Consider the following 15,146-nt stretch of genomic DNA (forward strand, 5'->3'; position numbering starts at 1 on the left):
TTTTTATAATTTGCTGCTAGCTACACACCTACTATCATCCAATCACCATCAAATGTCAACCTTGCAGTCAATGGTCTAGACAGCTACATCTTAAGTCTTAGGTTCCAAGTTTTCAACTAGACATACTTACAAAAGGTCAAGAACAGTTTGACCTACTTAACAACAAAGATAATACTAGGTTACATGGCTTGCTCTTCAACCCATCATTTCATTTTGCCATTTGCATTTGGTTACAATTTTATATTATCCAATCATATGTTAATGTCGCATTTGTGGACAACATTTCCTATACGCCTGCAAGACTTATTTCTTTCTTCAGGTTGTGGATACAATTTCATAACTTGTTCACTGAGTAGTTCAGGCCAATCACATTTGCAACCACATGTGCAACTACTTTGTGCAGCAGTAAAAACAGATCCTGGCCTAGTTGCATTTTGATCCCATAATAAATATAAAATTTAGGTGAAAGAGATTTTCCATGTTTTTCTCTCAGCATAACTGTGAATTATGTTGGGAGTTCGAGGCCCATCGGGCAACAGAAGAGAGGTTCAGATATTTGAGTATCTATGCCTTGACCTCATAGCTGCTGAAGTCAATGTAAAAAGCTCTCTTTAACTTCAATGAGTGTTGGATCAGGTCCTTACCCAATTAGAACACAACCAGAGATTGCGACCAAAATGGAGACTACAATGGTAAATGGATTCAAAATTAGTGATAGGTTTAACCCACAAAATTCAGATCTGGATTCAGACCTGGATATCAAAAACATCACAGTTAGGCGCTTTTGGAATCCGGGTTTTATTCCAGCTTGTTATAAAGGGAAGGATTGATTTACAAAAGCTAGATCCACCTGTCAAACTCCACAAATATATTACAATATTATCACCTTCTACAATAGCAAAATACTGTATAATATATTATACGTCTGTTTTCATAAAAGAAAATCATTAGTTTTTATAGAAAAGCAATGAGACATATAATGAAAAATAAAAGTTTCAACAATTCTCAGGAAGTGTCCTGGCTGAAACACAGTGGACCAGATTCTTTGCTGGTGTAAATTGACATATCTCCTCTGACTTCAATGGACCTATGATGATTTGCACGTGTGGTGGATCTGGTCCAGCAATTCACATTACAAATGCTTTAGCTCTTGGTGTCTCCAAAGCAGCTTCATTTGACATCTTAAACTCTTGTTCAACACAGGAGAAAGAAAAAGGGAAAAAACTGAAATTCCGACAGCCAAATTCCAAATATCTTATCTCCATTGGCTTTGATAGGGTGGGGCAAATTTACATGAACAGATAATTTGGTCCTTCTTATTTAAGATCATTCAAGTGTAGTCAATAAAACCACCATCAACTATTCAAGAGGAGATGCAGGGGCGAGGACCATCAGTCACTCACCAGTGACTTCACTGGAATAGGAAAAACAACAGTAGATTGGGCAGTATTGTCCTTTTAATAGTTTTTATTGGTTAACTACATCAGTCGTTGGTCCTGAGAACAGAGCCCAGAACCCAAGACTGGCTGTGTCCATCTTATTCTTGAATTTTCTCTTTAGGTTTTAATTTTGATTTTACAGAAAAAAATACACAAACATGTCAAAAATGCAGAATTAACATCAGATCCAAAGACACAGTAAAAACATATAAAATATAAAACATTCACATTGATGTCTCCTTGACGCTTCCTTGTTTCGTTGTGTTGACATCTTTTACACTGGTTCTTGTCTATACCCAAGGTCTTTGGAACTGAGCTCAAGAGAAGAGTAAAGGTAAAGATATAAAAGAAGAAACTTAAAACAGGAAACGTGGCTTTGCTTTCCAGACTATTTATGATGTTGCAATGAAATTAAATCTGTGCCCAATGTGACTCTTCAGAAGCTTAGATATATGACTAGAGAGCTGAGGTGAAATTCACATTTTGTTTACATGAGTTAGGGTCACCCTGACCATATTATTTATGAGTAGCAAGAGAGAACTGGAGCCATGAGTCAGTAAGCAGATGATTCTAATAATTGGAGGGTGGGGGAAATACCTTGCACTTTGCCTTAACAGCTAATCACTTTTTATTTACATCACTTGGCCAGTGTGTGTGTGTGTGTGTGTGCATGTGTGTGTGTAATTTATAGCAGGAATATTTATATGGGATTTATATTTGTTGCTTGCGTGCTGATGTTTTACCCAAGTAAATTAATTAATAGATTGTGAGATTTAGAGTGTTTCCTAACATTTGTCATATTTATTCACACACAATTGGTAAGATAAATGACAATTATGTATTATTGTCTCCTATATTGTGTGTCTCCTATTGTATGTTATGATTATCTATTGTAACATATAATGAATGCTATATGAAATAGGGTGTGTAGGTGTGTGAACTCAATTGACGATCATGACAAAGGCAAGTGCAATTTTTGAACGGACTGCTATATTTTCATGGCAAATTTGCTGGTAATGGAATAGATAATTATTGTAGCCTTGTGTGAGTAGTACCTATCCCCTGTAGCTCTGTAGAAAAGAGACAATCACATCACACTTGAAGATATGCTGAGCTAATAACTCATCCTTTATCTATAAAGGGGTATTCCATCATGGCATTAATGATATCAAATAAGTGTAGAACATATATTTGAATCAAAAGAAGCATTATGCACTAAGTTATGGATTTAAAGTTGTATAGATTACTATGCAGGGGAAGGGGAAGTATACCAAATTAAGGCAAATAAAAGTTTAACTAGAGGAACATAATTATAAAGTGAGATGAGTTATATGTCAGACATGTGCCTTCTAAATAATTATGCCTAGAACAAATTCTATTTTAATAAAAAATATGCCCAACCAGATCTCCCAATATCTCTTGTAAAGCACTTGTTCCCAGAAGGACATCAGTTTATCTGTTAGTTATATAGCTTTTTACACTGAAATGTGTGTTTTGGATTGATTAAGCATGAGTTCCAATAATGTATTATAATTAATGTAAGTAGTCATTTTTAAAGGAAATGCCCACTTAATGTTCCCATATAACCCTGATTCTAGTGAATTCACTGAGAAAACACTGAAATATATTTAAAGGAGCCCCTGTTACATCTGAGCAAACTTTAAAACAGTATATTCATTTTCAGAACAATATCAGAATACTGAAGACAGTTATGACTTTATAATTCCCTTTCAATAAATGTTAAATTCTATTTGTGTGTGTGTGTGTGTGTGTGTAGATATGGGTACTTTTTCAGTACAATCACCTTCCGCCTGTCTCATTCAGCAAAGAAACAATCCTTAGCATGTGACATCATAATTCACTGCCACAGAGTTGAATGTGATGGCATAGGGTGAAATCTTAGTCCGCTTGAAGGCAATGGGAGTTTTGCCATTGATTTCAATGGAGCCAGGATTTCACCCATAATTTCATTTTATAATCTACTCAAGCCTCCCACCTGATTCAAGGATGCCCATCGGATAAGGGCATCCTTGAATCAAGTGGGAAGCTTGAGTAGATTATAAAATGAAATAATTTCTATTTGCACACTCATTTTCTCTGATAAGCAGAAATAAAACAGAATAAAATACACATTAGGTCTGCGAGCATTCTCAAATAGCTAGTGGGGCAATTAATAGCCTGGTAACTATGTCTCCTGTGATGGGATATACTATCCATATAACTCTTGAGAGGACTTTAGAACTGGAACAAAGGCCAGCTGAGAAGAATGCTCCAAACCCCTCTGTTTTCCCATGTTTGTTGACAGGATTCAAGTACCAGGCTGGAAAGATTTGAGAAGTCAAGGTGCTGGGCGCTCATCAGGCACCCAGACTAAGCCTGGGGCCAGAGTGGGTAGGAAGCCACGCTCAGACTAAGAAGAGACTGGATAAAGAGTAAGAAGATCTCTGTTTACATTGGAACTACCTTTGTTCCTGGAAGGAGAGGCTGCAAGGGCCAGAATATGGACCTGGAGAAATCAATCCTGTGACATATCCATGCACTGTACTGAAAGGAATTTGTATACTATCTGCGGCCACTCTTCTATTCATTGAGGAAATATTTGCTAATTAACTGTTTTGCCTAGAGAAAAAGGAGTCACAGTGACAGTAAAATATTTACACAAGAAATCTCCATTAGCATATCTGAATGCAAGCTTACATTTACCATGAGTGTGCAGTGATACAATGATAGGTGAGTAAGTATTATCCCAAAAGAAGACACAGGAGCTTGGGTATTGCAAGCTATATAGAGGAAAATTGTTACAGAAGGGGCAGATTTTGGGTTGTTCCTCCTGGGAGGCCCAACACTGAATACCCAGCCGCAGGGCAGGAGGCCAAAGTCATGCTATTGGGACCAAAACAGTTTTTCCACCTTATGCCCTATGGACCAGAATGGTGTATAGGGACTAGGGCAGGCCAAAGTAATAATTAATGGAGCTGCTATGGATTAGACAAGCTCTTTAGCTGTTCTGACACTGGAGATTAAAATTTACATACTGTATATTTAGGCAGTCCAGGATCTGCCCATGAATTCGGTGTATGATGTAGGTAATGCTGGTCTTCAGAATCCATATATGCAAGTCACTTTAGACATGTTCTTTTAAGTTTGTCATTCCTAATTTATCATGGGCCATATCTTTCTTTCCTTACATATGCACAGTTCACTTTGACCCATGGGAGGTCTACTTTGGCTCATATTACAAATGATTTGTGTCTCTGGGAACTGTATGTGAATTTAATTGGAAGTGGCTGAATATATTACTAGTGCTATTATCTCATCCTTAAATAAAATAAAGCTGCAGTCATTGAGAAAACATATCAAGGCAGCAGTAGATCTAACCTGGAAAGTTCTGTACTGTGTGCTTTGTTACCCCATGAGAGATGCAATTGCCAGTACTATTCTCAATAGAATTTCTGGAAAAAATCTATTTTGTTTTCCTCAAAATATGTAAAAGAAATCAAAATGTTTTCATTTTCATTTAAAATATTTTTTGCAGAATTTATAGGGATTTTAAAGATAAACAAATGTCTGGGAACTGATTTTGAGTGAGAGGGGTTTGAAAGTTTAAAAGTATTCAGTTTTCCAATAAAAACAGAAATTTTCTTGTGAAAATTAGTCAAAAAGGCCATTTTTCATTTTTAAACAATGAAAAATTTTCAGCCTTCTCTAACACTTTGTTTTCTCTGCCTTCGATTTCCCCTGAGGAGGCTAGTACAATCCAAAAAGTGTATGGGGTATTGGACAGGGAAGCTTGAGGAATATATTAATTCTGTACATCCTTGCTGTTAACTACATCAACAGAGCACTTATGGAAACTGATGCTCTCACCTGGTGAAATCACCCGGGCAGGGTTGTAGAAGGATTACCTGTCCTCCAAAGGTGTTTCAGAATCCAATTTTGAGCAGTCGAAATGCTAAATATACTCTTGTACATATTATGTCTCCATTCAAATTACTCTGACTTGTACACCAAATTCCTGCTGTGAATCAGGAAGAAAACAAAATAAAGCTCTCTACCATTTCAATAAGTACGTAAGTTTACTTATGCATGAGGAAGCTTTACTTTGTTTCAGAGTAACAGCCGTGTTAGTCTGTATTCGCAAAAAGAAAAGGAGTACTTGTGGCACCTTAGAGACTAACCAATTTATTAGAGCATAAGCTTTCGTGAGCTACAGCTCACTTCATCAGATGCATATCGTGGAAACTGCAGCAGACTTTATATATACACAGAGAATATGAACCAATACCTCCTCCCACCCCACTGTCCTGCTGGTAATAGCTTATCTAAAGTGATCATCAGGTGGGCCATTTCCAGCACAAATCCAGGTTTTCTCACCCTCCACCCCCCCACACAAATTCACTCTCCTGCTGGTGATAGCCCATCCAAAGTGACAACTCTTTACACAATGAGCATGACAATCAAGTTGGGCTATTTCCTGCACAAATCCAGGTTTTCTCACATCCCCCCCACCCCCATACACACACAAACTCACTCTCCTGCTGGTAATAGCTCATCCAAACTGACCACTCTTCAAGTTTAAATCCAAGTTAAACCAGAACATCTGGGGTGGGGGGGGGTAGGAAAAAACAAGAGGAAACAGGCTACCTTGCATAATGACTTAGCCACTCCAAGTCTCTATTTAAGCCTAAATTAATAGTATCCAATTTGCAAATGAATTCCAATTCAGCAGTTTCTCGCTGGAGTCTGGATTTGAAGTTTTTTTGTTTTAAGATAGCGACCTTCATGTCTGTGATTGCATGACCAGAGAGATTGAAGTGTTCTCCGACTGGTTTATGAATGTTATAATTCTTGACATCTGATTTGTGTCCATTTATTCTTTTACGTAGAGACTGTCCAGTTTGACCAATGTACATGGCAGAGGGGCATTGCTGGCACATGATGGCATATATCACATTGGTGGATGTGCAGGTGAACGAACCTCTGATAGTGTGGCTGATGTTATTAGGCCCTGTGATGGTGTCCCCTGAATAGATATGTGGGCACAATTGGCAACGGGCTTTGTTGCAAGGATAAGTTCCTGGGTTAGTGGTTCTGTTGTGTGGTATGTGGTTGTTGGTGAGTATTTGCTTCAGGTTGCGGGGCTGTCTGTAGGCAAGGACTGGCCTGTCTCCCAAGATTTGTGAGACAAATCTTTTGGAGCCTCTATGGACAATGATTGAACGGATATAAACCTCTGTATCTTACATAAAGACTCCCTCACCCCCTTCCTTCAGGTAGCACTGAAACACAAAGAAATGGAAAATGTAACAATTGTATCTGAAACTTGGACAGCAATAAGTTTACTATGCATATAAAACAACTGTTCTCATGACAAATTTACCCCCAACAAATTAGAATAGAATAATAATCTTAAAATAATTAGAAAAACTTACCAAAGATATATATGCAGCTGCACCATTGTCTAAAGCTATTTGTTTCAGTTACTATATTACAAAGAAACAAATGTCTTTCACATTTCTCTTTGTCATCTTTCAGATACCTGATCAACACCTTGATAGACTTTCCTCTTTACCCACTCCTTCTTAATTACCTTTCTAATTATTTTGTGCTGACAGGAAATCTTGGAATCTTACTCAGTTTTTTTCCCCATTACCAATGACTTAATGAAGAAAGTGGTGAGCTTTTGATGGCATAACAATGGCAGCAATAATGGAACAGCCTTTCAAGGTCTATACAACTGAAGCTCACTGGAAGTCTAAATAGGGTCTGTGAATGGCATAGTGATTTCTGGGGATCCTCCTGGTTTTCAAAACTCAATTGCTCCTATTGAAAAAAACGAAACAGAAAAACGTCTGAAATGAGATAGACAATGTATAGGCAAATGAAGAAGCTTCAACTGAAAAGCTGACGTACAATTCAAACTTAATTTTCAATTTCACTTACTCTTTAAAGTCAAGGAGGTTTTGAAAGCCAGACTTTGTTAAATGTATAGCCAAGTACACTTTTACAGAAGGGACTGTGGATGATGGGTTTCAGTGGGGCTGAGGGCCGAAGCATTGGTCTCCTGACACCTGATTCTTCTCTCACTTATGTGTACACCACTGCAACTCCACTGGCTCCAATGGATTTACTTCTGATTTACATTGGTGTGAGAGGATACTCAGGCTTCAAGGTTTTAAAACTCTCTGTGAATTTGTGTCACAGGGTGTATAGACCCCACACAGATGAGGAAGATGCCAGAGAGGCCATGGGTACTGGGCTGGCCCCACCTCTCCAGATCTGTCAGTTATGTATAGTAGGGAGGAGGCCTTTAAAAGGGAGGAAACTACAGTTGGGTATGGGCAAAGAAGCAGGAGTGCTTAAAAGTAGGAGAATGCTGGAGGGACTCCTGGAACCACAGGGGGAGCTCCCAGCTGGGAGCCCTTCACACCAACTCTACGGAGAATGCAGTGAAATCCCAGGGCAAGCCAGGGAGACTTAAAAAGGCCCAGAAAGGGCAAGGTTGCAAGTTGTAAGGTGCTGGAGCTGGGCTGAAGACACTCAATATAAATGTCTGGGTTTTGTCAGGTTCCCCCACCAGCTGAGAGAATAAACTGGAGGAACTGTCTTAAAAACTCGTTCCATCCTATCTTTCTGGTTATATAGCCTCTTATCCCCTGCCTTCATACTCTGCTGCTCTAACTTTAGTTTCCTCTCTCTCCTCTTCTCCCCAAGTGAGTTAATCCTATATCGTGCTTTCTCAGCCAGAAAGTTCTTCCTTTTCTCCCACTGAGTCAGTTCCTGGCTTCAAATATCCTGTCTTCATTGAACTGACAAGAGACTGTATTTCTGTCCCGTCAACTGAAGACATTTGCTTGCTGTCTGTTGCTCAGGTCATAACCTGAGGTAAATTGTGGACTCCCATCTGCTTCTGGATAATCAGGAAGTTGCAATGGAGAAAAGTGGGTTTTGTTTTTATTTTTTCTCATTTGTGCTTGTTAGGAAGGTTGAACCTTGCCTTATTTCTCCATGCCTTTGTCACCTTGAAACTGGATCACTGCATGCACTCAACACAAACAATAATAAAACTTTTATATGGACAACAAATATATCCAGAGTGATGACAGTAAGTACTGAAACAAACAAAAGAGAAAAAAAACCTCCAAGAGTTTTGAAGGGGATTTGAATCCTCATATTTTGGGGCTTATGCCAACATCTAATTATTGGGGGTAAGAAGGAAATGTTCAGGTTCCCACTGCAGAGATTCTTTTTGTATCATCCTCTGAGGAATATGGTACTGGCCACAGTTAGAGACAGGACACTGGCCTACATGGACCACTGGTCTGGGCCTGTATGGCAATTCATATGTTCTTATGAAGACTACACATGCTGGGATGAAAGTGATCTTTTTGTTTGGAGGCCATTTGGCAAAGCATCTCTTGTGGCAGAAAAGTTATCAGAGTGGAATAGATTTTTTTTCTTTTCTGCAGATATGAGTTGCATTTGAAGTTTACTCCTAAGGCTGGGTTCTGATAACCTTACTTATGTTAAATAGCACTTTAATGCATCAGTACAGCCATTGAAGACAGTGTGACTATTCTTGGAATAAGGTGCTGCTAATCCGGGGTAAGGATATCAAAATCTGGCCTTTTTATAAATTTTTATCCTTAATATTATTAATTTTAAGGATAAGAGAACTGTGTACTGATTTCTATTTTATTGTCTTGTCTCTCCACAAATACTACTTTCCAAACTTTCCTCTCACCTATTTTGTTATATCACATGCAAAATGAGTTTTTTGCTACTGTCTTCAAGCATTAACCATCTTTTGGCTTATTTCAGCAGTATTCATCAGAGACTTAAAAGAGAGAACATGACATATCATAAAAGGAGCCAGTTTTTGCCTTGGTAAAGAGGGATTTCTAATATTATACAGTATTCAGCTAACCTGTCACAGTTTTAAGAATCGTTAGCATATCTGCTAGTTTGTAGAAGCCTGCAAATATAATGTAACTGACTGTAAATGATATGCTTGCTCAAAGGGAAAAAAAAATCTGTATTGCACATATTAGGTAATATTTTCTGAATATTAATTTGAAAATGTTCTGCACTTGTGATTTTTCTGCATGAATTACAAAGTACAAACAATATAACCTACTTTTGAATCAATATTCAGTGAAGCACCTTAATTTGTGAACTCTATCATCACATTCCTTTATTTTGATCTTATTAGATTTTAAGAAATGATACATACAATTAATATTAATATTAGTATCCACCACACAGCAGTAGATACAGATTTTGAAATCCTCATATTGTGTTTCAATGTGATAAATCAATTTGCAAATTTAATTGGACTAATATACTCTATGCAAATCTAGCAAAAAAAGCTACACTATAAGATGTCTATTTAAAAACTTCTACTAGACAAGATGCTACTAGTGTATCAGAAGTAAGCTACCATGGGCCCTTCAACTAGTATAAGTCAGTTCCTAATAGGCAAATGTCAAGGTTACAAAATTAGCCTTCCCAAATGTTATATACTGGCACCATCGTGGGCAGCCACAGCACACAGATAAATTAGTAATTGGTAATGGGTATTGAATCCATCCACAGAGATGGTCATTCAGGTGAAACATGAGGCATCTGGATGATGTGATAAAATAAAACTTACATTGCCTTTTTACCTGCCCCTACTGAACCTACGTTTCTTCTGTGGATACATACACAATAATTTATTTTGGTGCTCTCAAAGTGGCAATGTTGAAGAGCTCCAAAATTCACATTCAGATTAAAAAAAATCTAAAATTAAATTTCTGAGGAATATTTTTAATGATGTGTTAGAAATGTAAATGTGCTGTTAGGTTTTGCATCATCTCATATAAATAAATGGGACACTATCTTAATAATGGACACGTTTGTCATGTGATAGGACAAGTTTTAAGTGCAACAACGAGAATGTGTATGGCTTCTAGTGTAACAATGTACTGAAATATTTCCTATCAAAATGTTTGTGAAAAGATGTTCTCTGCCTATGTGCAGCATGTGGTTTATAAAGGGAAAATATAATGATTTATTATCAGTATCAGGGGTTTATTTTGAAGTTTAGAAGCATTTCTGCTTCCATTGTTCCACTTTTTAACCATACTGTTGCTGTTTCTAATCACACTGGACTATAAAAATATAGAGGGCTGTTAAATGAATTTTCCTTGAGAGACCTGCAGGCTAGATACCTCTAATGTTCTGATAATGCACATTTGACTTGTAATTAGAAAACACAGGTATTTTCTATGAAGACCCACTGCAATATCCAAGTTTCTTTTCTTGCAGAAATCAATCTGCATTTTAAGATAAAATGGAAAAAGATGACACCTTCACAATAGCTTTATGTTACTTTTGAGCCTTAAGGATCCAGACTCTGAAAAAAGATGTGTTAGGAGGGAGAGATTCAGCACTTATTCCTACACTGCTTATTGGGAATCATAAGGAGCAGCATACTCCTTTAGTCCCAACCATGCACTGCACACTATAAATTAGACACTATAAAGTTAAGCACATGTGTAAGTCTTTGCAGGATCAGGGCCTTAATTCTTATTTGAATTCTCAGTTGCATCTCTTGTCGACCAAGACATTAATTTTCCCCATATTTCCAGTTGGCATGTATATGAAGGGGGTATTAGTTATATAGTGCCTTAGGGTACTTTATACCTTACAATGCATGTAAGAAGATAAACCCTGATGAACAAATAACTTAGAATACTAACATTAGACTTAGTAGAATTATGAAGGATAATATTAATTGTAAATCTATTATTTCTTTTTTGTTTGCAGCCATTCATTAAATGATTCTTATTTCTGTGAAGGTATCCATTAGTTGCATGGATTTGCTGAATAGTATATATTCATAGATTTCATACTCTTGGCTACTTGTGAACAGTTCACTTCAGGTATTCACTATGGGTTTGAGCCCATGTTCAGTGAATTCAGCCTAAGAGTCTTTCCATTGACTTCTTAGGCCTTGCAACAGCACCTATTTTCTATCCCTGGCTTGTGCTTAAACACCTATGTCAAAAGGTATTGTTTCTGCTCCCTGATTGGTGACTAAAATATGTTTAAAAAGAGAATAAAGAATAATTAATACAAATAAGAAATAGCACATCACAAATAATGTATTCTGTTACATAGTGTCTATAAATAATCATTTGTGCCAAAATCTGGTTTGGTGAATATTTTCACAAATGCCAAGTAGCTGTCTTAATACTCATGAGCAATTAATATTACCCAAGAAATAATCAAACTGCCAATTATACTCACAAGAATGTTTACAAGTCACTCTCTTTACTGTTTAATCAATTGTATTTGTGATTCAACATTAATTTATTTAGAGAGACATATAGAGAGGGACCTGTCTTTTATAGCAATGATGAGAATTAAAGAAAATTGTATATATGTACATTTTAATGTCACTCCTTTCAAGACAGACTGTAATCTCCAAGCAAGGGGTCATTCCTAGCTGCTTTGCCCCAGGAGTAGAACAGAGATGGGACAATGACTGTCTTATTTTAAGTGTGTGCAGTACCTGGCATAATGAGTCCCTGATCATGGTTTGAGTTTCTAGGTGCTCCTGTGCTACTAATGAAAAATAAAATAATGATAATGATTAAGAAAAATTAATCATTAATGACTTGGTCACAATTCAGTCACAGCTTCTCCCCTGCCTGATGGAGCAGCTTACTTCCTTCCCCCTCCACTCAGTTAGTCCATCAAGCATATAGGGAGGTGGAGCCAGGATTCCACTCCTCACCCAACTGCATGGAGGGGGGAATAGCAGTCCAACCACAGATGCTCTTCCTAATCCCTATTGCTACCTATAATATGAGCAAGTGCAAGGAGTATGGAGGGTCCTTCAGCTCCTTACTTCCCTGTGTGAGCACAATCAGGCCCATAACAAATAGGACAAATGTTTTGTTGACTGAGTTCACCATCACTTTGACATTCTCAACCCACACTACTGTACTAAAATATTCCTCTAATGTTAATTTTACAACAAATACATAATTAGGGAATTAACTAGACATGATGCCAGGAGACAAAAGAATACATTGAATAAGTATGGTGTGTGGATACAGCTCTATGCCAGGGAACAAAGTTTCTTTTGACAAGGAAATATGACTTCCATATTCTAATAAGAGATCAAGGAGAGGTCAGAATTGCCTTTGAGCTGTAATTGGTGGTTTCCCCTTGTTGTTCATTGTGGCTCTGCAGCTTTTCAAGAGAGTAAAGTGCAGTGTAATTTCCTATTTACAAGGTTTCCAGCAAATCTAAATTCTTGTACCAGTTTCGATGGTCAGAGTTCAAATACATTACAAGCCAGATTTTCCTTTAAAATGCATCAGTAATGGAAAGGAGCCTTAAAGAGGGGCATAAATTACAGGTGCACCCAGCATTAATGTTCCTGTACATTACCAGTGCAATATAAAGGGACCTTATGTAAATGAGAATCAGGCCCTACATGTCCATTAACATTTTAATATAAAGTTTTATCTCTGTCCAGTTGGCATGTGTGTGATAATTACTGGACACCACTGTTGAAAGAAAAGTCCTGTCACTTAGGTGCTGAGAAAGCAGACAGTCTATTTTATGAAGACTTCATAATTTACAATCCATCTTTTCTGATGAGGTCTACATTTGGAGCACTTCACTCAATCCACATCACATGATCAGAAAGTGACTGGGCTGCAAAGGGGCTGCTTAAGTTCCTGGGGAAGATACAGCAGGGAGATCTGGGTACAAAGAGTCCCAAAACATCTCCAACCATCTGTTCAGTCCTCCATATCAGAGTTGCCTGCCTATTCTTCCCTCTTTGGCCTGGTATTGGAAGGCAGGGGAAGAAGCAGTGCAGGGAAAAGGAAGTCAAAAGCAGTGGCTGATTATGTGACCCCAAGAGATTCTGGGCCCTTCCCAGCCGGCTCAGTGAAATTTACTTCTTCCAGTTGATCGATTGTACGTGAGTGTGGAGGTGGATGCTCTTTTGGTCATATCTACACTCTGGTCCTTGGGACCTCTGGGCCATCTTGGCTCTTTTCTAGTCTGGCTGAGGGGTTCTTTGGGAATCCCCTGTCAGCTAAAACCTCTGTGGATTCAGATTGCTGCTCATGGCATAACCAGCAGAGATATATCTTGCCTTTCCCCTTCTTCTACTTCTCAACATGGCTTCACAGGAGCTGCAATCATTACTGTACCTTAGCACATAGGAAATGACTTTACAAAAGAAACTCCAGAGAGCCTGAAAATCTGACCACATAGCGAAAGAATTAGGACACACTGATTCTAAATTGTTTCTTTTTCTTTGAGAATAGATGCTTTGTCCTTAGAAGGTCTGGTAAAGCCTGCCTTCAGCTGAGGAAGGAGAATGGAACTGAGGGGTTCTTCAGGAGCTGGATCATTCCCAACCTTCCAGTGACTGATGGGGCTAATTCTACCTCCTGTGCTGCATTTCAGGCTTAAGTCCAACTGTAAAGAACTTGTGGACCTTCCAGTGAAGGAGAAATACGGAGTTGTGTTTTACAGCTTACAAAAAAGATATATTACAAAGGTTACTCTCTTGGTACTACAATGTAGAACTAAATCTTTCTACCAGTGGGGTGGAGTTTACTGTCTGCCATTTCAGCACCTGCCTTTCAGGGATTTTTTTTTGTAGGCATACAGTATGAATAGGACCCACAAGCGGCCGAGTACATAACTAAAATATATCCTTGTGTTCACCGCTGCAACTAAAAGCCCATTACATGTCCTACTTTGTCTTATTCTGCAAGCATAGTCTCTTCTTGGCAGTAAAAAGAACTATGTTTGGAATTTAGCTGGGCATAGTTCCCTGACATGCATTAAAATTGTAACTTTTGTGACATTTTTAGAAGGTTTCATGAAGTGTAAATGGCATCTTTCTTTTGGGTGGTATTAATTTGGGAGGTCCCCCCCCAGTGTACAATGAACAGAGTTCATAATTAACTTTTTATGAATAATTAGTTTTGCTAGGAGACTCAGAAAAGTTTAACAAATATTAGCTTCTTGTGAGTGGCCCTATGGTAAATAATGCAACTGTCAGACTGGAGAGAATCCACCAGATGCTATCCTTGTATTTGTCTTTTGGCTAAAATCAGTTCACACTTTCTAATATACAAAGATCTGCATACAGGCAACTATCTTCCATGCTAAGCATGGCTCAAGGGACACATTTATTTATGTGATAATATAGCCATAACATCTAAGTAGTCATGTAGTCACACGGCTACAGAATATGGGTTACTGCATGTGCCTAAAAATACGCAAGCCTAAACAGCAACGCGCTGGTCATCACATGGGACCAGATATATTTTCAAAGTTAGATGTTAATTGACTGTAGCAAACTGAATTTTGAAAGTTACATAGGCAACTGAAAAACAGATATATTACAAAGGTTTTTCTAACTGATGCATCTCACTGACATTCAAGATCAAAACTGTAAGCCAGGAAGTAATGGACAACACTCAGACTTTGATGTACAGTTCTTTCCATTAATGAACGATCAGCAACCCAGGGAATCAAGACAATAGCTAAAGCACCTAAGAGTTTCTATATTCATATACCATCTGACTGCTGTTCCATGTAGTTGAGGATCCTGTCTATGGCAGACCCCAATATCTGATTTCTTCAGGAGAAAATCAAGGTCAGCTAGAATGCACCTACTTA

The sequence above is a fragment of the Lepidochelys kempii genome, chromosome 8 (assembly GCF_965140285.1).
Source record: "Lepidochelys kempii isolate rLepKem1 chromosome 8, rLepKem1.hap1, whole genome shotgun sequence".
Taxonomy (NCBI): Eukaryota; Metazoa; Chordata; order Testudines; family Cheloniidae; genus Lepidochelys; species Lepidochelys kempii.